The sequence below is a fragment of the Porites lutea genome, chromosome 2, assembly GCF_958299795.1.
Source record: "Porites lutea chromosome 2, jaPorLute2.1, whole genome shotgun sequence".
In the NCBI taxonomy this organism is placed as follows: Eukaryota; Metazoa; Cnidaria; class Anthozoa; order Scleractinia; family Poritidae; genus Porites; species Porites lutea.
Genome location: NC_133202.1, coordinates 29,960,672 through 29,986,470, shown reverse-complemented (window position 1 = coordinate 29,986,470; position 25,799 = coordinate 29,960,672). Strand labels below are relative to the sequence as shown.

Below are 25,799 nucleotides of genomic sequence, written 5' to 3'. Positions count from 1 at the left end.
CGCCATTTTTTATAGTGTATAGGAAGTACTTTCCTATAATAATGAGATGTGTTCACTCTGACTGTAATCAGCTGCGATGACGTTACAAAAGCGCTCCGTTTAATCGTGGGGAGGTTTACAAACAAACTTGCAGCACGCTGTTGTCGAAAATTATAATCATGATATCGTTCACGATTTTGAAACGTATAGTTCTCTTTAGCCAGACCTTGCCGTACAATACCTCTTTAATCTCAGAACAGGGCATCAATAGCTGTGGTCACACTACAGACTTTTTACCTAGGTAAACACGACTTGTTGACAGTTTACCTAGGGAAACTTGATTTTTTAAGTGTGACCGATTTTTCCCTAGGTAACTTACCTCGGGGAAATTTTATCGTCTGGGTCTTGGATATGTCTCGAAAACAATAGAGTTTCCCTTGACAGCTACCCCAAAGCAATAGCTAGGGAAAAATGAAATACCGAGGTTGCTAGCCAATAGACGCTCATCGGCGAAGGTCTTGATGACAGAACCGGACATAGATCACGCTGTGAAAGAAATTTTGGGAGCACGAGTCGTCTACCTCTTCGCCTTTCTTCACCTTGCACGTTGAATTAGCGTAAGAAATAACAGCGAGATAAAAGAAAAAAACGTCTCTTTGATCGGCTAGATCCCTACGCATTTTGCCTTCTTGAATTTACGCTCCAAAAAATTCAACTGGCGTGAAAACTTTGGGAGCCGATATCAGTAGTGTGACCTTCCCAGAATTTTTCACCTAGGTAAAACAAAACCCGAGATGAATGTACCTAGGCAGATTTTTGATGAATTTGCCCTAGGTAAATCGGTTTTACCTAGGTAAAAGTCTGTAGTGTGACCACAGCTAATTATATCCAGCTGTCTTAAGAAATAATTACTTCCGGATTTCCCCAGGGCTCAACATTGGGGCCACGTTTGTTCCAAAAAGAAACTAACGATTTGCCTGACAGCCTCACATCAACCATTCATGCATGTATGCGGATGATAGTCAAATCTTTGCTTTCTCTTACGATCCCAACGAACTTATCGTACAGCTCAGCTCTGATCTCGCTCAACTCCGCAAGTGGCTCATAGAGAACAGACTTTAATTGCACCCCTCTGAATCAAAACGTTTGTTCATTGGTTCCTTCTGTAATCCGAATAACAAGAAAACTTACCGTTGTTGTAAATAATCAACCTGTATCACGAACCAGTAAGTGCCTCGAAGCTCAGAGAGATGAAAAACGTAGATGAGACAGACATGTCGATATGATCTCTAAGAAGGTTAGTGCGGGTGTATGAGCCTTGAGGCGTATCAAGAATGTTGTTCCCGTAGCTTCTCTGAAAAAAGTTTATAAGGGCCAAGTACAGGCTTTTTTAATACTGTTCCCTTTTTTGGGACACTTGCGGCAAATTATTGAAAGATACTGTAAAATTCTGAAAATAAGCCCCTCCATTTATAAGCCCTTCCAAATATAAGCCCCCCAAACCGGTAACGTAAAAAATCCTCCGTTAAATCGCCCCTCCAAATGTAAGCCTCCCGAGGGCTTGTAATTTGAAAATTGCCCTCAAATACAAAGTAAAACAAAGGAAAAACGCTAAATTTACTTCCAACTATAAAGCTAGCCCAATCGATTTTGAGACACAAATTTCCCTCCGTAGATAAGCCCCTCTGAATATAAGCCCCTCCAAAAATAAGCCCCTTAAAACGGGCCTTTGAAAAATATAAGCCCCGGGGCTTATTTTCGGAATTTTACGGTAAGCTCCAAAGATTTCAGTCAAGTGCCGCTCGGTTGTCAAAGGTGGGAAGACCTTAGATACGAATGACCTCAACCTGGTTGTGGCGTCCAGCGGTTTTAGTGAAAACAAGGGTTTGTTTGGGGTGCTCAGTCTCGCAGGCTCATAAAACCTGGTCTCGGTCATTCTTATTTAAGGATTTTCGTCACAGGCGCCAGTTATGATATTCGTTCGGCTGACCTTATTTTTTTGGGATACACTTGATGCTAGACGGCGCTAGGCCAAGTCCATTTGAATATATAAAACACTTGTTGACCGCACCACCCCATGCCTTAGAAATTCTTTTGTTAGAAAGAAATGTCGATCAAGTTAACTACCATCTACGAAACAGGGCCACTGATCTGACACTTCCTAAACAGAGGAGAGAGAGTTTCTTAAAGGAAATTTTAAATTTAGCGGTGCTATGCTTTGGGACCAACTCTCGAATCCATTCTTAAAGATTGTTAAGTTGTGTTTTCTTTCAGTTATCGTGAATCGTGATAATGAGTACGTCGGTAATAGTCTGACGCCTTGGTGTAGACTTTTTACCACCCCCACCCCCCCCCACCCCCCCACGCCTCCTTTTCCCCACTTCTCAGCGACTTCTGCCACATCCACGAGTCTCAACTTTCCCAACCATTTACGTTTTATTATCAGAAAGGGAGGGTTTCGCAATACTACCGAAACAGGAAGACTGTTTTTTCTCAGACGTACGTAACAGTTGCCGTTAGCGACAAAGGTGATCGTTTTTGGTCACGTGTCTAAAGAGATGTTAGCTCCAAAGGCAAACGCACGTGATAACATTCCTTCGCATTTCTTTGCTCGCGCTTTGGCTGTCTATCGTCGCTTATCCGCTTTCGTTTAGTAATACAACAAGATCCGGCTAAAAGTCCGGTTCTATAGTATTTCTTTAGCTATAATCGAATCGATTATCACACATCTCAAGCTATCGTCTACGCCTTTACCACGGATATAAGACCTTCCTTGTTTGTTTATGGAAAAGCCCGCCATCGTTTAATTCTCAGGAATGTGAAGGAATGCGATCACGTGTGCTTACATTTAAGGCGTCAGGGATAAATCACGTGGGCTTAATTCAAATATGTTTCTCTGCAGAGGCAACTGTTTCGCGCGTCTGCGGAAAAACAGTCTACCTGTTTCGGTAGTACAATGTTTTAGCCCGTGAATTGAGCTTCAAATGGGATGTTCATTTCCTGGGATCTGCGATGGCCACCGTCTCCGCCATATTAAACTTTGATGAAAATTGAAAATTGCAAATTAAGTAAAATCTAGAGTTTTTCATTTTTGAAACAGGAAATAAGAACAACTGTATAGCCTTACAACTAACGTGAAAACTCATTAAAAACGTATACACGAATGCTCTTGAACAATCTTTTATTTCTCCTTGGACAACATGGGACAACATGCCTAATTCATTTTTCAGCCAAGTCGGCGAGCTTGTGTTTTTTTGTAGTTTTCGAGTTTTAAACTGATGTATTTGTTATTTCCAGTGTCATCTGTAACTTTCAGAGGCTTGAAAGGGTTCCCAAGAGCCTTAGTACAGCCTTTGCGGCACCAGCGCTCGGATGGATTTGTCCAATGAAACCTGCCAAAAACACGTACTGCTCTGTAGTACAAACGCGCAAAGAATTTACACCGTTTGTACTTTGTTGGCCAGGAAAACCAGCGTTTCTTGGAACCGTACTTTTTCTCACACAGCCTGTACATATCGCTTTTGAATCTTTTGTCACACTGATATTGAGTCCAACCAAAGCGCTGACCCTATGGGAAAATGATTTTAAAACAAAGTATATGTTTAATCACTGCAAACGGATGCTGTTTTTTTTTTTTAATTAAGAATTATGAGAATAACAACAGCGGTAACGATAACGAGAATTAACAATTATTGGACGAGGTTGATCACACTGGATGAAAAATTGGATTTGCACGCTTCAAACAGCAGTTGTAATCCACCGATTGGTGCTTTTGCCACTGATACTATGTTGTTAGGGACTTCTTACGCCATTTTCTCTAGTTGTAACAAAACAGTCAAGCTACTCGTCTTCTCCGTCAGGGATATCGCTGTCCCTTTCTATTCGATATTAGCGCAATCGACATCAATTATTGGTATCGGCAAGGACACCTTCCAAATTCGATTTACCGGGGGATTTAGGCCAATGAGAGACGAGGAAATGTTTTGGATTAAAAATGTAGTGGTTTAGCGCGCCATCTTGAATTTAGCAGGTCTTTGTCCCTCTTTGTTCTGATTATTCGCGTTAATGTTTTCTTGCTTATGTATTCCCTCTGCTTATATGTTTGGTTAAAAGGATGGATTATTTCGATCTAAATTTTCAGGTAATGGCTTTTCGGATAAATAGTTAGAACACGAAAACATGATAAAGATAACTGAGTGTTTACCATTTACAAAAAGTTTCCGGAAAGTCCGTTTGGAGAGAAAATAGAACACGACATTTTGCGTCGTTCCGGCGAAACATTTCTGGGAGGAAGGGAGCGTCTAAAAAGGATTTCCCATTACTATTTCTTTGGTAACTGGAACTTATTTGTGCAAATGGTGAAAGCAATTTGGGAACCGACCGGTTTGCAAACAACCTGTGTTGACGGGTAAATTAAGTGAAGGGTTGATGTCCAACGACTGATTTTGGATTTCTTACACAGGAGTAGCAAACGTCGTGCTTCACGCAAGCAGGGGTAAACATCTTCTTGTAGAAGAACGGAAGCCCTCCAGGGACACTGCAGCCATTAGTTTTTATGGGACACCTTTCCTTTGACATCACTTGGAGGGTTATGGAAAGCAACAGCATCGAGGCAAACATGAGCGCTGTAGTCTTCCACATTGCGGAGGTCTGTGGAAAGAGAAACATGTCCGTATTTCGATTCGTTTATTTCATTTTGATTTTGTTTACTAAGAAACCGTTCTTCCTTACCATGACTCACTGTAGGAATTATAGGCTGGTCGTTTTTTTTTTTTTAAAAATATCGTTTTTATTAATGTCCCATTTTTTCATGGCTTAACTTTGTAGTCAGCTTACACTTTTGTCACTCACTCACAAGAGTACGTGTTCTGACCCTGTGGTTTCTGATTTTTCTTGGATTTTACATGCACTAATATTTGGGTTTAAATCAGTTAATTTTTTTATAGTCCTGTCTTTAATTTGTAAGCTCTGTCGTAAAGAATCGTATTTTTTTATACTTGGCACTCCTTGATAAAAGTGTTGTGCTTCGAGTTGAATTGTGACACAAGCTTTAGCTGTGGAAAATTAGTAACCTAATATCATAGGTGACGAATTACTCCTTAATTTTGGCGCGAAATTCAGCGTTAGTTTGTAATTTCACATGTGAAATTACAAAATTGCCATGGCAACCCTTCCGTACATCTCAGTGTCAAGATGGCGACGAAGTTTTAAAATGTCATGAATGAAGATGTCAGGGCACAAAAAGACGCTTTAGAAAACCTGAACACACAAGAGAATATAAAGAAGGATTTTAGCAGGTATTTTGCCGAAAAAGTCTGAAAAATTCTGAACTTTATAAGCCAAATTTAAGGTCTAAACATTTGAGAGAGTGGAGTTCTAGATCGATACGATCCAGGATAAACATGTCAAAAATCCAAGATTGCTAACGTAATTCGTCACCCATGATATTAATAGGTAATCAAATGGTATATTCGTGAAATTATTCCCTAATTTCAATCGTCACCATTTGATTACACATACGAATCCTGTTGTTAGTAGGGAGGCGGAACTAAATTTCCTTGGAAAGTTAACAGGGTGACCCCGTCCCGTGGGCCACTTATGGAGGTGTGCCATCCCATTATAGCGGTATTTAACCCTTTACACCCAAAGATCGAAATTTGAATTCTCATTTCTTACCCCTACTCATTTCCTACAGAAGTAGTGGGGAGAGGTTGATAGAATATCAAGCAAATTCATCTTGTGTGATCATGTCCGTAATTCTCGTGACCACTCTGTGTTACAAAGCATTGATATCTCAAGGAGAAATTTAATGCTGATCACTCTTAGGGCTGAAAGGGTTAATCATTTCCCCTATAGTTTCCTTTTTCCCTGTTTTTTTTTTTGCTTGTGGTCTTTTCCGTTTTTCGATACCTTGCCCCCTTTTTTTGGCATAATGAGGACATTTGTGAAAAGGTAACCTGCGATCATGCCTTACCTATATCTCTATTATGTCTTTCATGGGAAGGAGGGCTTGATACATTTATTTACAAGATCATAGGCAAAAAAACCAGAATTTTAATAAAATATCTTTTTGATTGGTTCAGACTCGACACAGTACGTCTGACACGCAGTCCTGTTCTGATTGACTGAACATTAGGCTTCGACGTCCCGTTCTTTTATGAACTCTCTTCTCAAAAAAATACTATAATAATGATACTACAATAATAATAATAATAATAATGCCTGATCGCCAGATAGTAAAAAGGGGATGCAATACACTTAATGAATGGATATAAAAACAGACTCAGTAAAAGATGAAAAATATCGTCATCACGAAAAAGGTCATCCACTTCAAGATTTTTTTGCCTCCAAACGGTCAAGAAAACTAAGAATAGGGGGCACGAACTTCAACTCTAAGAACTGAAAAATACCGCGACAAGCATCCATTTACAAAAATATGTCTCTTCAAACTCGAGCGATCTCATTGCGTCGTTCCTTATTTATGATGTATACATTTTAAAATACCATCTTATTGTAGATTTTAGATTGTATTTACCTTACGATTGTAAAGACGACATGTCTGCAAAGTCTAATTTTTTCAATAAAGACTTCACTGATTCATTCATTAACCTCTTGCTTCAATTATTTTCTTTGTCAAATCACTTGATTTAACTAGTTTTAAGTGTTTCACTCCCCACTAACTCAGTTGCACAGTTATTATTGACACGAAACCCCAAGAGGCTCTGAAAGGCCCGAAAAGAGGTGAACCGACAGGTCACTATGTAAGCTGTATTCGTCGCATTCGTTGGAAACATCTGACGTTTTTTGAGAGTGTGCTTACAAAAAATCAGCCATTCAACTAGCGTCTGAAAATCATGCTGGAGTAGGCAGAGGAAAGGATTAGAAGAGAAGAACCAGAGGAAATGGAGAGAACATTACAGGAGAAGAAGAGAAATAAGCAAGAATATTTGCAATATTCCGGCCTTGGTTTATGAAGGATACTTTAGGACAAAAATGGATGCAAAACTAGGAGTTGAGCACAAAAACATTTCTTTAAAATTTAGCTACATATATCACAATTATAACCCACAATCAAACTCACCAGTCTTCACGATTTAGGAGAAACTTTACCGGCGAACGTTTTCTCATGCAAACTGCTACGATGGCGAACAAGAATGGAATTAGCAAAATTCCTGTCAACCGCTACTAATGGATTTGGATAGGAAGGTTTGAAAATAACCTGCTGTTGTTCACCTAGGCGTAAACTGGACTGTAAGCCTATAAATGTTATGAGCTATTACGCTGTAAGTTAATCCCGGCCAATTAGTGATCCACCTGTGGAACCTTTGGAAGTAATTAATGTTTTAAGCTCGGCCTTCCATACTACGCTGGATGTATTCGAAAACTCAACTTTATTCTTACTATTAGGCCTTCTGTTCCTCTAGTGCGGATACATTGTCCACCGAAAATGGAACTTTCCAAAAACCGAGTTCCATAAAGTGGGTTAATTTGAAAACGCCGTCTTTCGTTTTATTGGACGGAAAACGGTTGGAAAACAAAACTTTTTAAAACGCGCAAGGCGTGAAAATCACGTGATATCTTTGGAAACTTGCCAGCGAAGGAGCGAAAGACGCGTTTCACTTGAAATTTACAGATCAGTGATGACGGATGGCGTTTCAAATTTATCTGTTTAAGAATGGACACAAGTTCTGAGTGAAGCAATTAGAACTCAATAGCAGTAGTAGTAAAGAGTTGTTATAGAGTTTCCTGGTCCCTCCTTTATCCATTTGTGAAAACAAAACTTGTTTACACAGCGATATTTAAAATTTCACTAGAATTGATAAGATTACAATTATTGGTTGATGCATAATTTTTCCTAATTGTCATCGTGCATTCATATTGAAACTATATAAACCATCAACAATTTGATCTTTACTTTATTTATTATTATACTTGGAGATACTCTCTGATATACTCTCTGAAAATAGTCGTGAATTTTTATACGCAACTGAGTTGTAGCCTTTCAGAGGAGCGAACAATATTTTTCACACGTGAACAAAATTATACGGCCAATCAGAATCTCGAACGATGTTTTTTCAAGTGTGAGGATGTAGAAGAAAATGATACGTCCAATCAAAAACCACAACGGACTTGATCTTGCACCACTTTTCCCGCCTTTTATAGGCAATTACAGCTTTCTCGCATCGAAGTCATCAAAAAATGATTTTTTGAGTCCATAAAAGAGCGCTTTTCTCGCAGAGAAGTTACCAACAGTCCGGAAACTGGAATAGAAATATAGATCGTTTTCACTGTCACGCAACAAAAAAATAAATTTGAAACTGTCCAGTGGAAGAAGCCAAGAAAATGAAATGTTATAAAAGACTAGTATATCGTCTCATGTCTTTGTGGCCCACAGTTTCTGAGTTATTTGCCGAAATGTTTCACGCACTTTTGTATAGCTTTGTATGGAGAAGCCTAGCCTGTGCCAGGCTCTGAGATAGTATGGTGGGGACATATTAAGTCGAGCAAAGCGAAAATAAGACGCGCGCGACTTGGGAAAGGGGGCGGTGGCGGCGGGAAATATGTCTCCCCCCAGCCCGCGCGCGTTTTTCGCATTTCTTTTTACTGAACTACTTTTGATTCCTATCTTGGAGCCTGGAACAGGCTAGGAGATATGGTAGGCGGAATGGTGCAAAATTCAACGAATCAAAATCACTACCAACATCAACAACCAATCTGCAGTTCAACATTTTTTTTCTACATCAACAATAAAATCCATCCAACTTCAACGATTAATATAATAATCAACATTCGAAATATGCCTAATTCAACAACTAGAGAAAATCAACATCAACAAAAATTCCTCTTTTCTTCAACGACGATTTGCCTCACAACCAACATCGGACATCGACTTCAACAACAAAACACGTTCAACAATTTGGGGACGAACGACTGGCTATGGTCGAGGGAGGTTGGGACCCAGAAATTCTAATCACGGGGCATGCTGGGAAATAGAGACACCAGGGGCCCGTTTCTCGAAAGTCCCGGTAACTTTTCTGGCCCGAAATCAAATATTCAAATCGAAATGTAAAGAATAAGAGCGAGGGTCCTGGCTAGCAAACTACTCCATTTTGTTTCATTAACTGATAGTTTTATCATGTTAGATGCAAGACTATTGAAACCTCTATCTTGCATGTAAACCAAAACTGCTTTACGGGTCCGTTAATTATCGGGACTTTCGAGAAACCAGCCCCAGGAAACAAACATGCGGCCGGAGCTACCAACCAAATGCAAAGTATCGTGTGGAACTTCTTTTTTAGAGATTTGGAACAGTTAGTCTTAGATTATGATCAATTGAAGCCTGGGGTATCAGGCGTTTCTGGGGGGAAAGGGGAAAGATGGAAGCGAAAAATGGCGAGAGCTGAAGGAGAGAAAAGCCTGACACAGATGCTTTTACTGAAGCCTTCCACCCACACACAGCATGATTCGATACTATCCAATCAAAGTCATTTCCGGCCATTGGGTTGTCAGCTTCAAAAAGCTCGCCTACAATAAATCTCACCTTACTGTCTGGTCGAGCTCCGGTGCTTGTGTTGCTACTATTTCGCTTTTTTTCTGAAACCTCCAATGAGGAGTTTTCGAATACTTGCGATGGAAAACCCGCCGTTTTTGAGGAGTTATAGCATGTTTTAGGAATTTTGCTGGTGTAAGATCGTCAACACTCTGTTTGTAAATAAACGTGTGCCCGGAAAATTGTAAATTGCTTTTGTTTACAGAGCTACAAATCGTCCAAGGGAAAATCTATTTTTTTTCTTTAGGTTTGTTGGTTATCCCTTGTCTTCTTGGGTGGTACGTTGAAAGGAGCTTCAAGAATAAATAGGAAGGTGCGATGGTGAAATACCTATGCCTAATAATCAAGCAGCAGCAAATTAAACCACTTCACAGACAGCTCGTGAAAGCTGTTGCAAGTTCAGTTAAGAAAGAAGTGAGAGCCTATAGCAAAGCCGGGTCAATTCCCGTTGGCGAAATATGATGGCGCCCGCTTGAGCTTAAGAGATTTTATTGGAAGAGGAAGCGAACGAATTCCAGTCACGTACGCTATCGTAACCGCCACAAGCAAAGTCAAGCTAAAGCCTTGGTGCTGTCTGTAGCCTGCGTAGCAGCAGGGGCACCCAACGAGGATATAGTTCAAAACCACTTAACATAGCATTGTTGAACGTATTTTAGTATCTAAATGGTAGATATAGCCATATTTTTATCCCCTAAAAATTTTTCATCTGTTCGGATTTCCTAGCTGAAAGTCTAGTAATCCGAAAATTATAGGGATCAAAACTAACTTTTTCGAAAATTTCAGCCTGGAAAAGGCTCCCGAAAATTCTAGGTGGCCTTTTTTAGGGTAAAAATCCGTTAAAAATGGGTAATTATACCATTTTGTAGATGTTCGAAAATCCTAGCAGAGGCAGGTAAGCAAGAAATTTTACAACAAATGTTCCGAAAATTCTAGATCTCAAATCGTCTTCCGAACAGATATTTTCCGAAAATTGCCGTTGGGTGCCCCTGTAGCAGGCGCTAGGGAATAAATGGACGCAGGCGATGCTGTGGGCTATTCTCGATACATGGCTACCTCGCTCTAATTTTATTTACAGTATAAACAATACCCGGCTTTTAACGGCAGGATCTTATAAATCAGATCTTAGATATCTGAAGCACTGATATCGTCTCCTTTGTCCCGGTCTTGTGAAACCAATACTCCGACAATACTTCTCCGTTTTGGTAGAAGCCGGGTATATGAGGCTTTTCCATACTCCGAGAACATCTTTCCTTTTAACTACGTATACGAGGCTCTGAAAACACAATTCTTTCTCGGGTTTTATTTTTATTCCAGGAAAGAACTTGAGAGCACCCTCTACAGCCTTTTTGAATTCCTCTCTGCGTCTCTATCCGTAAAAGTACCACATTAAGCGGGCCAAGAATGTTTTGTCTTTTTATAGTCGGTCGAGATGACGACCCAAAAGAGCTCCTTTGTGCAGTTTGGCCAGCAAAAACATTATTCAATTCAGGCACAGAACTCGAAGCCGCCGAATGAATTAAATTTCTAGTCCTGGATACAAGATTTAGCTTTAACTCCTCTCGGACACATCGCCTGATTCTCTCCTCTTCATCCGCCATGTTTTTTTCCTAGAATTTCTGGGTCCCAACCTCCCTCGACCATAGCCAGTCGTTCGTCCCCAAATTGTTGAACGTGTTTTTGTTGAAGTCGATGTCCGATGTTGGTTGTGAGGCAAATCGTCGTTGAAGAAAAGAGGAATTTTTGTTGATGTTGATTTTCTCTAGTTGTTGAATTAGGCATATTTCGAATGTTGATTATTATATTAATCGTTGAAGTTGGATGGATTTTATTGTTGAAGTAGAAAAAAAATGTTGAACTGCAGATTGGTTGTTGATGTTGGTAGTGATTTTGATTCGTTGAATTTTGCACCATTCCGCCTACCATAAGGAGACGCCATATTGGTGTTGTATTGGTGTACAGTTTTGGTGCACCAATATGGCCTTCCGAAATCAACTAAAACATCTGAAGTTCACTTTTTCTATAAACGCTCTTTCTTTTCACTCGAGAAATAGCATACGTGCGGATAAACATATCTTCTAACACTTGAAATAGCCATACTGCTGAAAATCAAGAGGAGAGACTTTTTTCAACGAGACAGCATTCCTATTTTGGTGTCACGCAATGTGAAAACTCGGAAGTTCAAATTGTTGTATTTTCGAAATGAAACATGCTACGGGAATGGAAACTTGTGCAAAGATATATTTTTTTGTCTATCTTTAACCTAGTGTAAATGAGAATTCATAAAACCTCGCTATTTTGACTTTACAATTTGATGACGTCACCGTGAAAGCCATCTATATATCTGTTTTTGCTTGTATCGCTTTAGAAACATTAAGACATTTTGTTGTCAACATATGGAGGATATTTGTTTGGGAAAGGCATAAATTTTTCCAGCATCAACTAAACATAGTTCTCCGACATAATTTCGGTATAATGCAGCTATGATTTTCAGGGTGACGCTCATTCTCGACCCCAGAGCCACTCGGCTTTAATTGTAACCGATCAGTCAAGACCACGTGACCAAGAGAAACGACGGGCCCTGGGGACGAGAATGGGTGACGCTCAAAAGCATGATGCTTAATAATAATAATAATAATAATGATGATGATGATGATGATGATGATGATGTCCTTTGTTTGCCCTCGGCAGTATTTATAGCACTAACGCTGGTGAGGCCGAGCAAATGCCTGAAACAAATAATTCAAATTAAACTTAACAGGGTTAAGAATCCCAACTGGCCGGAGGCAAACCAGTTGGCTATTTACAAGCGTGGTCGAGGATTTGAACTCATGACCACAGAGAACAAATCCACCTAGCGGTCAGGGCAGGACTTGAACTCGGGGCCTCCGAATTGCAAGTCCAGGGCTCTAACCGCTCGGCCAAGCTGCCTCCTGGTTTGAATTTTCGAGCATAATGTATCGAACCCTAGTTTTTCTATGTAAAACGTAAGTACCCAAGGTACTCCATACTTGACCGATTGTGGGCTTTAGAAAACAATTAGGGGCTGTCCACACTTGGAGCCCGGGAGCCGATGCCTCGGTACCAGCACAAAATGGCATTGTGTTCACACCCATCCTCGGAGACCCAGGGGCAGTCAGTCGGGCCGGGAGAAAAGGCGCGACGAAAGTTTTCAAGCACAGGCGGAAGAGCCCCTGGGTACCGACTCTCACCGGACCATTTCCAAACGGTCAAGTGAATGCTGGCTCCTGATTGGGCACAAAAAATGCTTTGTATTATTGTGCCCAATCGGGGAACAGCATCTCCTGAGTTCTTTTCGTGAGTTCGTACACGACGCGACAGCTATTGACTCGATCACGGCTTGTCTGGCTCATGCGCCAAACAAATGCACGCAGTCAGGAAACTTTCAGTTTGATATAAACACTTTATTTCAAAATACTGGTTGGTTGTCTTTACACTAGGCTGTTAAGTAAGACTTAAGAGCCGCTAAGTTTTACTTAACCAAAAATTCGTGTGTGAAGGCCTAAGTAAAATCTCAAGTAGCTTTGCTTTGCATCTAATTAAAGTCGGAAAGTTGAGACTTGAAAACCATCCTTATGACCTACTTAGCTGACTTGCGGTTTTGCGGTTTCTTGAGCTTTGAGAAAGGCGAGACATGTCAATCAATCTTAATTTTGTTGCGTGGGAAAATAACCTGAAGTAAAAAAGAATCGGTTGTGTGTGAAGCTTTATTTTACTTGAAGTAATTAAAATTTACTTGTCTTGAAATATTTCTTAGCTTATTTAGGCTCTAGTGTAAAGACTACCACTGTCTACCCGAAAACTAAAGACGCTTTTCCAAAAATACAAGCTTGAGCTTACAACAGGTATTCACACTTGCATTGATCATGCCTTCGTAAATCTTAAGGAGTTTAAGATTCCACGACAGCTGACAGCCACGAAAACGTCGCATGAAAAGTGAATTCACATTTTTCCAGTCTCTATCGTGATTATCCCAACTCGCTTACTTTGTCAAATGCAAGCGAACTCTTCTGGAGCTGATTTTCTATCAACCATATCCAAGTTCATAAAGAGAAAGAAAATTTTGTCATTGTTTGTTTACCTCCTTCACAAAACCTGAAATTAGGCATCTTCACGTGGTAGTCGTGCAGTGACGGCAAAGAAATCTGCAAAATGCGTGATGCACGTGCAAAGTTGTTGTTTTGCCTTGTCAAGCTATTGCTTTTTTATTATCTCGTCGCCGCCGCATCTTAAACTTCCTATTATCTGATTATTTACGATACATTGTGATCCGTCAGAAACAGAATTTTCTCAGTGCAAAATGAATTGCTCCTGCTGATAGCATCCGAAACGTTTTTCGACTCATCGGTAGGTCCTTCGTTTCTGGTTAGGAAAGTAGAAAATGGAAGTTTCCCTTGTACGCACAAGCTTGGTGAACGAACCGGGCAACTGTGGCGACATAATACCCATCGTGTACGAACTCACGAAAAGAACTCACGAGAAACTGTTCGCCGATTGGGCACAATAATACAAAACATTTTTTGTGCCCAATCAGGAGCCAGCATTCACTTGACCGTTTGGAAATGGTCCGGTGAGAGTCGGTACCCAGGGGCTCTTCCGCCTGTGCTTGAAAACTTTCGTCGCGCCTTTTCTCCCGGCCCGACTGACTGCCCCTGGGTCTCCGAGGATGGACTACCACGTGAAGATGCCTAATTTCAGGTTTTGTGAAGGAGGTAAACAAACAATGACAAAATTTTCTTTCTCTTTATGAACTTGGATATGGTTGATAGAAAATCAGCTCCAGAAGAGTTCGCTTGCATTTGACAAAGTAAGCGAGTTGGGATAATCACGATAGAGACTGGAAAAATGTGAATTCACTTTTCATGCGACGTTTTCGTGGCTGTCAGCTGTCGTGGAATCTTAAACTCCTTAAGATTTACGAAGGCATGATCAATGCAAGTGTGAATACCTGTTGTAAGCTCAAGCTTGTATTTTTGGAAAAGCGTCTTTAGTTTTCGGGTAGACAGTGGTAGTCTTTACACTAGAGCCTAAATAAGCTAAGAAATATTTCAAGACAAGTAAATTTTAATTACTTCAAGTAAAATAAAGCTTCACACACAACCGATTCTTTTTTACTTCAGGTTATTTTCCCACGCAACAAAATTAAGATTGATTGACATGTCTCGCCTTTCTCAAAGCTCAAGAAACCGCAAAACCGCAAGTCAGCTAAGTAGGTCATAAGGATGGTTTTCAAGTCTCAACTTTCCGACTTTAATTAGATGCAAAGCAAAGCTACTTGAGATTTTACTTAGGCCTTCACACACGAATTTTTGGTTAAGTAAAACTTAGCGGCTCTTAAGTCTTACTTAACAGCCTAGTGTAAAGACAACCAACCAGTATTTTGAAATAAAGTGTTTATATCAAACTGAAAGTTTCCTGACTGCGTGCATTTGTTTGGCGCATGAGCCAGACAAGCCGTGATCGAGTCAATAGCTGTCGCGTCGTGTACGAACTCACGAAAAGAACTCAGGAGATGCTGTTCCCCGATTGGGCACAATAATACAAAGCATTTTTTGTGCCCAATCAGGAGCCAGCATTCACTTGACCGTTTGGAAATGGTCCGGTGAGAGTCGGTACCCAGGGGCTCTTCCGCCTGTGCTTGAAAACTTTCGTCGCGCCTTTTCTCCCGGCCCGACTGACTGCCCCTGGGTCTCCGAGGATGGGTGTGAACACAATGCCATTTTGTGCTGGTACCGAGGCATCGGCTCCCGGGCTCCAAGTGTGGACAGCCCCTAATTGTTTTCTAAAGCCCACAATCGGTCAAGTATGGAGTACCTTGGGTACTTACGTTTTACATAGAAAAACTAGGGTTCGATACATTATGCTCGAAAATTCAAACCAGGAGGCAGCTTGGCCGAGCGGTTAGAGCCCTGGACTTGCAATTCGGAGGCCCCGAGTTCAAGTCCTGCCCTGACCGCTAGGTGGATTTGTTCTCTGTGGTCATGAGTTCAAATCCTCGACCACGCTTGTAAATAGCCAACTGGTTTGCCTCCGGCCAGTTGGGATTCTTAACCCTGTTAAGTTTAATTTGAATTATTTGTTTCAGGCATTTGCTCGGCCTCACCAGCGTTAGTGCTATAAATACTGCCGAGGGCAAACAAAGGACATCATCATCATCATCATCATCATCATTATTATTATTATTATTATTATTAAGCATCATGCTTTTGAGCGTCACCCATTCTCGTCCCCAGGGCCCGTCGTTTCTCTTGGTCACGTGGTCTTGACTGATCGGTTACAATTAAAGCCGAGTGGCTCTGGGGTCGAGAATGAGCGTCACCCTGAAAATCATAGCTGCATTATACCGAAATTATGTCGGAGAACTATGTTTAGTTGATGCTGGAAAAATTTATGCCTTTCCCAAACAAATATCCTCCATATGTTGACAACAAAATGTCTTAATGTTTCTAAAGCGATACAAGCAAAAACAGATATATAGATGGCTTTCACGGTGACGTCATCAAATTGTAAAGTCAAAATAGCGAGGTTTTATGAATTCTCATTTACACTAGGTTAAAGATAGACAAAAAAATATATCTTTGCACAAGTTTCCATTCCCGTAGCATGTTTCATTTCGAAAATACAACAATTTGAACTTCCGAGTTTTCACATTGCGTGACACCAAAATAGGAATGCTGTCTCGTTGAAAAAAGTCTCTCCTCTTGATTTTCAGCAGTATGGCTATTTCAAGTGTTAGAAGATATGTTTATCCGCACGTATGCTATTTCTCGAGTGAAAAGAAAGAGCGTTTATAGAAAAAGTGAACTTCAGATGTTTTAGTTGATTTCGGAAGGCCATATTGGTGCACCAAAACTGTACACCAATACAACACCAATATGGCGTCTCCTAGCCTGTTCCAGGCTCCAAGATAGGAATCAAAAGTAGTTCAGTAAAAAGAAATGCGAAAAACGCGCGCGGGCTGGGGGGAGACATATTTCCCGCCGCCACCGCCCCCTTTCCCAAGTCGCGCGCGTCTTATTTTCGCTTTGCTCGACTTAATATGTCCCCACCATACTATCTCAGAGCCTGGCACAGGCTAGGCTTCTCCATACAAAGCTATACAAAAGTGCGTGAAACATTTCGGCAAATAACTCAGAAACTGTGGGCCACAAAGACATGAGACGATATACTAGTCTTTTATAACATTTCATTTTCTTGGCTTCTTCCACTGGACAGTTTCAAATTTATTTTTTTGTTGCGTGACAGTGAAAACGATCTATATTTCTATTCCAGTTTCCGGACTGTTGGTAACTTCTCTGCGAGAAAAGCGCTCTTTTATGGACTCAAAAAATCATTTTTTGATGACTTCGATGCGAGAAAGCTGTAATTGCCTATAAAAGGCGGGAAAAGTGGTGCAAGATCAAGTCCGTTGTGGTTTTTGATTGGACGTATCATTTTCTTCTACATCCTCACACTTGAAAAAACATCGTTCGAGATTCTGATTGGCCGTATAATTTTGTTCACGTGTGAAAAATATTGTTCGCTCCTCTGAAAGGCTACAACTCAGTTGCGTATAAAAATTCACGACTATTTTCAGAGAGTATATCAGAGAGTATCTCCAAGTATAATAATAAATAAAGTAAAGATCAAATTGTTGATGGTTTATATAGTTTCAATATGAATGCACGATGACAATTAGGAAAAATTATGCATCAACCAATAATTGTAATCTTATCAATTCTAGTGAAATTTTAAATATCGCTGTGTAAACAAGTTTTGTTTTCACAAATGGATAAAGGAGGGACCAGGAAACTCTATAACAACTCTTTACTACTACTGCTATTGAGTTCTAATTGCTTCACTCAGAACTTGTGTCCATTCTTAAACAGATAAATTTGAAACGCCATCCGTCATCACTGATCTGTAAATTTCAAGTGAAACGCGTCTTTCGCTCCTTCGCTGGCAAGTTTCCAAAGATATCACGTGATTTTCACGCCTTGCGCGTTTTAAAAAGTTTTGTTTTCCAACCGTTTTCCGTCCAATAAAACGAAAGACGGCGTTTTCAAATTAACCCACTTTATGGAACTCGGTTTTTGGAAAGTTCCATTTTCGGTGGACAATGTATCCGCACTAGAGGAACAGAAGGCCTAATAGTAAGAATAAAGTTGAGTTTTCGAATATATCCAGCGTAGTATGGAAGGCCGAGCTTAAAACATTAATTACTTCCAAAGGTTCCACAGGTGGATCACTAATTGGCCGGGATTAACTTACAGCGTAATAGCTCATAACATTTATAGGCTTACAGTCCAGTTTACGCCTAGGTGAACAACAGCAGGTTATTTTCAAACCTTCCTATCCAAATCCATTAGTAGCGGTTGACAGGAATTTTGCTAATTCCATTCTTGTTCGCCATCGTAGCAGTTTGCATGAGAAAACGTTCGCCGGTAAAGTTTCTCCTAAATCGTGAAGACTGGTGAGTTTGATTGTGGGTTATAATTGTGATATATGTAGCTAAATTTTAAAGAAATGTTTTTGTGCTCAACTCCTAGTTTTGCATCCATTTTTGTCCTAAAGTATCCTTCATAAACCAAGGCCGGAATATTGCAAATATTCTTGCTTATTTCTCTTCTTCTCCTGTAATGTTCTCTCCATTTCCTCTGGTTCTTCTCTTCTAATCCTTTCCTCTGCCTACTCCAGCATGATTTTCAGACGCTAGTTGAATGGCTGATTTTTTGTAAGCACACTCTCAAAAAACGTCAGATGTTTCCAACGAATGCGACGAATACAGCTTACATAGTGACCTGTCGGTTCACCTCTTTTCGGGCCTTTCAGAGCCTCTTGGGGTTTCGTGTCAATAATAACTGTGCAACTGAGTTAGTGGGGAGTGAAACACTTAAAACTAGTTAAATCAAGTGATTTGACAAAGAAAATAATTGAAGCAAGAGGTTAATGAATGAATCAGTGAAGTCTTTATTGAAAAAATTAGACTTTGCAGACATGTCGTCTTTACAATCGTAAGGTAAATACAATCTAAAATCTACAATAAGATGGTATTTTAAAATGTATACATCATAAATAAGGAACGACGCAATGAGATCGCTCGAGTTTGAAGAGACATATTTTTGTAAATGGATGCTTGTCGCGGTATTTTTCAGTTCTTAGAGTTGAAGTTCGTGCCCCCTATTCTTAGTTTTCTTGACCGTTTGGAGGCAAAAAAATCTTGAAGTGGATGACCTTTTTCGTGATGACGATATTTTTCATCTTTTACTGAGTCTGTTTTTATATCCATTCATTAAGTGTATTGCATCCCCTTTTTACTATCTGGCGATCAGGCATTATTATTATTATTATTATTGTAGTATCATTATTATAGTATTTTTTTGAGAAGAGAGTTCATAAAAGAACGGGACGTCGAAGCCTAATGTTCAGTCAATCAGAACAGGACTGCGTGTCAGACGTACTGTGTCGAGTCTGAACCAATCAAAAAGATATTTTATTAAAATTCTGGTTTTTTTGCCTATGATCTTGTAAATAAATGTATCAAGCCCTCCTTCCCATGAAAGACATAATAGAGATATAGGTAAGGCATGATCGCAGGTTACCTTTTCACAAATGTCCTCATTATGCCAAAAAAAGGGGGCAAGGTATCGAAAAACGGAAAAGACCACAAGCAAAAAAAAAAACAGGGAAAAAGGAAACTATAGGGGAAATGATTAACCCTTTCAGCCCTAAGAGTGATCAGCATTAAATTTCTCCTTGAGATATCAATGCTTTGTAACACAGAGTGGTCACGAGAATTACGGACATGATCACACAAGATGAATTTGCTTGATATTCTATCAACCTCTCCCCACTACTTCTGTAGGAAATGAGTAGGGGTAAGAAATGAGAATTCAAATTTCGATCTTTGGGTGTAAAGGGTTAAATACCGCTATAATGGGATGGCACACCTCCATAAGTGGCCCACGGGACGGGGTCACCCTGTTAACTTTCCAAGGAAATTTAGTTCCGCCTCCCTACTAACAACAGGATTCGTATGTGTAATCAAATGGTGACGATTGAAATTAGGGAATAATTTCACGAATATACCATTTGATTACCTATTAATATCATGGGTGACGAATTACGTTAGCAATCTTGGATTTTTGACATGTTTATCCTGGATCGTATCGATCGAGAACTCCACTCTCTCAAATGTTTAGACCTTAAATTTGGCTTATAAAGTTCAGAATTTTTCAGACTTTTTCGGCAAAATACCTGCTAAAATCCTTCTTTATATTCTCTTGTGTGTTCAGGTTTTCTAAAGCGTCTTTTTGTGCCCTGACATCTTCATTCATGACATTTTAAAACTTCGTCGCCATCTTGACACTGAGATGTACGGAAGGGTTGCCATGGCAATTTTGTAATTTCACATGTGAAATTACAAACTAACGCTGAATTTCGCGCCAAAATTAAGGAGTAATTCGTCACCTATGATATTAGGTTACTAATTTTCCACAGCTAAAGCTTGTGTCACAATTCAACTCGAAGCACAACACTTTTATCAAGGAGTGCCAAGTATAAAAAAATACGATTCTTTACGACAGAGCTTACAAATTAAAGACAGGACTATAAAAAAATTAACTGATTTAAACCCAAATATTAGTGCATGTAAAATCCAAGAAAAATCAGAAACCACAGGGTCAGAACACGTACTCTTGTGAGTGAGTGACAAAAGTGTAAGCTGACTACAAAGTTAAGCCATGAAAAAATGGGACATTAATAAAAACGATATTTTTAAAAAAAAAAAAACGACCAGCCTATAATTCCTACAGTGAGTCATGGTAAGGAAGAACGGTTTCTTAGTAAACAAAATCAAAATGAAATAAACGAATCGAAATACGGACATGTTTCTCTTTCCACAGACCTCCGCAATGTGGAAGACTACAGCGCTCATGTTTGCCTCGATGCTGTTGCTTTCCATAACCCTCCAAGTGATGTCAAAGGAAAGGTGTCCCATAAAAACTAATGGCTGCAGTGTCCCTGGAGGGCTTCCGTTCTTCTACAAGAAGATGTTTACCCCTGCTTGCGTGAAGCACGACGTTTGCTACTCCTGTGTAAGAAATCCAAAATCAGTCGTTGGACATCAACCCTTCACTTAATTTACCCGTCAACACAGGTTGTTTGCAAACCGGTCGGTTCCCAAATTGCTTTCACCATTTGCACAAATAAGTTCCAGTTACCAAAGAAATAGTAATGGGAAATCCTTTTTAGACGCTCCCTTCCTCCCAGAAATGTTTCGCCGGAACGACGCAAAATGTCGTGTTCTATTTTCTCTCCAAACGGACTTTCCGGAAACTTTTTGTAAATGGTAAACACTCAGTTATCTTTATCATGTTTTCGTGTTCTAACTATTTATCCGAAAAGCCATTACCTGAAAATTTAGATCGAAATAATCCATCCTTTTAACCAAACATATAAGCAGAGGGAATACATAAGCAAGAAAACATTAACGCGAATAATCAGAACAAAGAGGGACAAAGACCTGCTAAATTCAAGATGGCGCGCTAAACCACTACATTTTTAATCCAAAACATTTCCTCGTCTCTCATTGGCCTAAATCCCCCGGTAAATCGAATTTGGAAGGTGTCCTTGCCGATACCAATAATTGATGTCGATTGCGCTAATATCGAATAGAAAGGGACAGCGATATCCCTGACGGAGAAGACGAGTAGCTTGACTGTTTTGTTACAACTAGAGAAAATGGCGTAAGAAGTCCCTAACAACATAGTATCAGTGGCAAAAGCACCAATCGGTGGATTACAACTGCTGTTTGAAGCGTGCAAATCCAATTTTTCGTCCAGTGTGATCAACCTCGTCCAATAATTGTTAATTCTCGTTATCGTTACCGCTGTTGTTATTCTCATAATTCTTAATTAAAAAAAAAAAACAGCATCCGTTTGCAGTGATTAAACATATACTTTGTTTTAAAATCATTTTCCCATAGGGTCAGCGCTTTGGTTGGACTCAATATCAGTGTGACAAAAGATTCAAAAGCGATATGTACAGGCTGTGTGAGAAAAAGTACGGTTCCAAGAAACGCTGGTTTTCCTGGCCAACAAAGTACAAACGGTGTAAATTCTTTGCGCGTTTGTACTACAGAGCAGTACGTGTTTTTGGCAGGTTTCATTGGACAAATCCATCCGAGCGCTGGTGCCGCAAAGGCTGTACTAAGGCTCTTGGGAACCCTTTCAAGCCTCTGAAAGTTACAGATGACACTGGAAATAACAAATACATCAGTTTAAAACTCGAAAACTACAAAAAAACACAAGCTCGCCGACTTGGCTGAAAAATGAATTAGGCATGTTGTCCCATGTTGTCCAAGGAGAAATAAAAGATTGTTCAAGAGCATTCGTGTATACGTTTTTAATGAGTTTTCACGTTAGTTGTAAGGCTATACAGTTGTTCTTATTTCCTGTTTCAAAAATGAAAAACTCTAGATTTTACTTAATTTGGATACATCGCAATTTTCATCAAAGTTTAATATGGCGGAGACGGTGGCCATCGCAGATCCCAGGAAATGAACATCCCGTTTGAAGCTCAATTCACGGGCTAAAACATTGTACTACCGAAACAGGTAGACTGTTTTTCCGCAGACGCGCGAAACAGTTGCCTCTGCAGAGAAACATATTTGAATTAAGCCCACGTGATTTATCCCTGACGCCTTAAATGTAAGCACACGTGATCGCATTCCTTCACATTCCTGAGAATTAAACGATGGCGGGCTTTTCCATAAACAAACAAGGAAGGTCTTATATCCGTGGTAAAGGCGTAGACGATAGCTTGAGATGTGTGATAATCGATTCGATTATAGCTAAAGAAATACTATAGAACCGGACTTTTAGCCGGATCTTGTTGTATTACTAAACGAAAGCGGATAAGCGACGATAGACAGCCAAAGCGCGAGCAAAGAAATGCGAAGGAATGTTATCACGTGCGTTTGCCTTTGGAGCTAACATCTCTTTAGGCACGTGACCAAAAACGATCACCTTTGTCGCTAACGGCAACTGTTACGTACGTCTGAGAAAAAACAGTCTTCCTGTTTCGGTAGTATTGCGAAACCCTCCCTTTCTGATAATAAAACGTAAATGGTTGGGAAAGTTGAGACTCGTGGATGTGGCAGAAGTCGCTGAGAAGTGGGGAAAAGGAGGCGTGGGGGGGTGGGGGGGGGGTGGGGGTGGGGGTGGTAAAAAGTCTACACCAAGGCGTCAGACTATTACCGACGTACTCATTATCACGATTCACGATAACTGAAAGAAAACACAACTTAACAATCTTTAAGAATGGATTCGAGAGTTGGTCCCAAAGCATAGCACCGCTAAATTTAAAATTTCCTTTAAGAAACTCTCTCTCCTCTGTTTAGGAAGTGTCAGATCAGTGGCCCTGTTTCGTAGATGGTAGTTAACTTGATCGACATTTCTTTCTAACAAAAGAATTTCTAAGGCATGGGGTGGTGCGGTCAACAAGTGTTTTATATATTCAAATGGACTTGGCCTAGCGCCGTCTAGCATCAAGTGTATCCCAAAAAAATAAGGTCAGCCGAACGAATATCATAACTGGCGCCTGTGACGAAAATCCTTAAATAAGAATGACCGAGACCAGGTTTTATGAGCCTGCGAGACTGAGCACCCCAAACAAACCCTTGTTTTCACTAAAACCGCTGGACGCCACAACCAGGTTGAGGTCATTCGTATCTAAGGTCTTCCCACCTTTGACAACCGAGCGGCACTTGACTGAAATCTTTGGAGCTTACCGTAAAATTCCGAAAATAAGCCCCGGGGCTTATATTTTTCAAAGGCCCGTTTTAAGGGGCTTATTTTTGGAGGGGCTTATATTCAGAGGGGCTTATCTACGGAGGGAAATTTGTGTCTCAAAATCGATTGGGCTAGCTTTATAGTTGGAAGTAAATTTAGCGTTTTTCCTTTGTTTTACTTTGTATTTGAGGGCAATTTTCAAATTACAAGCCCTCGGGAGGCTTACATTTGGAGGGGCGATTTAACGGAGGATTTTTTACGTTACCGGTTTGGGGGGCTTATATTTGGAAGGGCTTATAAATGGAGGGGCTTATTTTCAGAATTTTACAGTATCTTTCAATAATTTGCCGCAAGTGTCCCAAAAAAGGGAACAGTATTAAAAAAGCCTGTACTTGGCCCTTATAAACTTTTTTCAGAGAAGTTACGGGAACAACATTCTTGATACGCCTCAAGGCTCATACACCCGCACTAACCTTCTTAGAGATCATATCGACATGTCTGTCTCATCTACGTTTTTCATCTCTCTGAGCTTCGAGGCACTTACTGGTTCGTGATACAGGTTGATTATTTACAACAACGGTAAGTTTTCTTGTTATTCGGATTACAGAAGGAACCAATGAACAAACGTTTTGATTCAGAGGGGTGCAATTAAAGTCTGTTCTCTATGAGCCACTTGCGGAGTTGAGCGAGATCAGAGCTGAGCTGTACGATAAGTTCGTTGGGATCGTAAGAGAAAGCAAAGATTTGACTATCATCCGCATACATGCATGAATGGTTGATGTGAGGCTGTCAGGCAAATCGTTAGTTTCTTTTTGGAACAAACGTGGCCCCAATGTTGAGCCCTGGGGAAATCCGGAAGTAATTATTTCTTAAGACAGCTGGATATAATTAGCTGTGGTCACACTACAGACTTTTACCTAGGTAAAACCGATTTACCTAGGGCAAATTCATCAAAAATCTGCCTAGGTAAATTCATCTCGGGTTTTGTTTTACCTAGGTGAAAAATTCTGGGAAGGTCACACTACTGATATCGGCTCCCAAAGTTTTCACGCCAGTTGAATTTTTTGGAGCGTAAATTCAAGAAGGCAAAATGCGTAGGGATCTAGCCGATCAAAGAGACGTTTTTTTCTTTTATCTCGCTGTTATTTCTTACGCTAATTCAACGTGCAAGGTGAAGAAAGGCGAAGAGGTAGACGACTCGTGCTCCCAAAATTCCTTTCACAGCGTGATCTATGTCCGGTTCTGTCATCAAGACCTTCGCCGATGAGCGTCTATTGGCTAGCAACCTCGGTATTTCATTTTTCTCTAGCTATTGCTTTGGGGTAGCTGTCAAGGGAAACTCTATTGTTTTCGAGACATATCCAAGACCCAGACGATAAAATTTCCCCGAGGTAAGTTACCTAGGGAAAAATCGGTCACACTTAAAAAATCAAGTTTCCCTAGGTAAACTGTCAACAAGTCGTGTTTACCTAGGTAAAAAGTCTGTAGTGTGACCACAGCTATTGATGCCCTGTTCTGAGATTAAAGAGGTATTGTACGGCAAGGTCTGGCTAAAGAGAACTATACGTTTCAAAATCGTGAACGATATCATGATTATAATTTTCGACAACAGCGTGCTGCAAGTTTGTTTGTAAACCTCCCCACGATTAAACGGAGCGCTTTTGTAACGTCATCGCAGCTGATTACAGTCAGAGTGAACACATCTCATTATTATAGGAAAGTACTTCCTATACACTATAAAAAATGGCGCTAAAACTAAATTTTATTTTGATAACTCGGTACAACTTGGTAATTTACACCATCCAGACATTTACGATTCTATCTCAGCAAAATAAGGGAGACATTTAAACCTTTAAATTACATAATATTTACAAACGATTTACAATATCTGTTGTCAGTGATATAAAAAAAGTGATTTCGAAAAAAACGCCGCCCTCGAATAAACGCCGCATATGGAAACGCTAAAAATTTGATAAACGCCGCGGCGTTTAATTGAATAAATACGGTAATCACGCATAAACCCTTTGCTACCCTCTTAAAAGGGCTGTGTCACTGCTTCCTTGTTCATGTTATTTTTAATAGCAGTTTGGCGTCTTTTTTCGCCTTTTTGTCGCTAACCGACTCTAGTTCTTTGTTCTTTGCTACGAAAAAGCATGCCCAGAAACGCTTGCTACCCAGGTTAAGGCTCGTCTCACTGATATGTTTTTCATTCTCCTAAATTAGGGTGTGCGCTTTGGCTGGACGCAGAAGCAATGTGATGAAACATTCAGAAGTGAATTGTACAATGTGTGTAACAACAGGAATCACAGAAAGCGAGGGTTTTTCTGCAAGAATGTTGCCGCTAACGGGTATTATAACGCCGTTAGATTGGCAGGGCACCGTTACTGGGTAAAAAACTCCCCTCCATGGTGCATTGAAAGCGATGTCAAGACCTGTGGAGATCCCAACATTTCCCTTCGGTAGACCAGAAAATGTAACTT

At 40.2% G+C, this 25,799-nt stretch overlaps 2 long non-coding RNA genes across 2 annotated transcripts; one reads left to right on the top strand and one right to left on the bottom strand.

The window, feature by feature from the left end:
- Nucleotides 1-3,143: 3,143 nt before the first annotated feature.
- Nucleotides 3,144-7,508, bottom strand: LOC140926817 (uncharacterized). The gene is made up of 3 exons (XR_012164483.1): nucleotides 7,061-7,508; nucleotides 4,438-4,629; nucleotides 3,144-3,547 (listed from the first exon to the last, which is right to left on the bottom strand). It is a non-coding gene; the product is annotated as an uncharacterized lncRNA (long non-coding RNA).
- Nucleotides 7,509-17,741: 10,233 nt separating this feature from the next.
- LOC140926816 (uncharacterized) lies at nucleotides 17,742-21,916 on the top strand. The gene is made up of 3 exons (XR_012164482.1): nucleotides 17,742-17,999; nucleotides 20,431-20,622; nucleotides 21,513-21,916. It is a non-coding gene; the product is annotated as an uncharacterized lncRNA (long non-coding RNA).
- The last annotated feature ends 3,883 nt before the right edge of the window (nucleotides 21,917-25,799 follow it).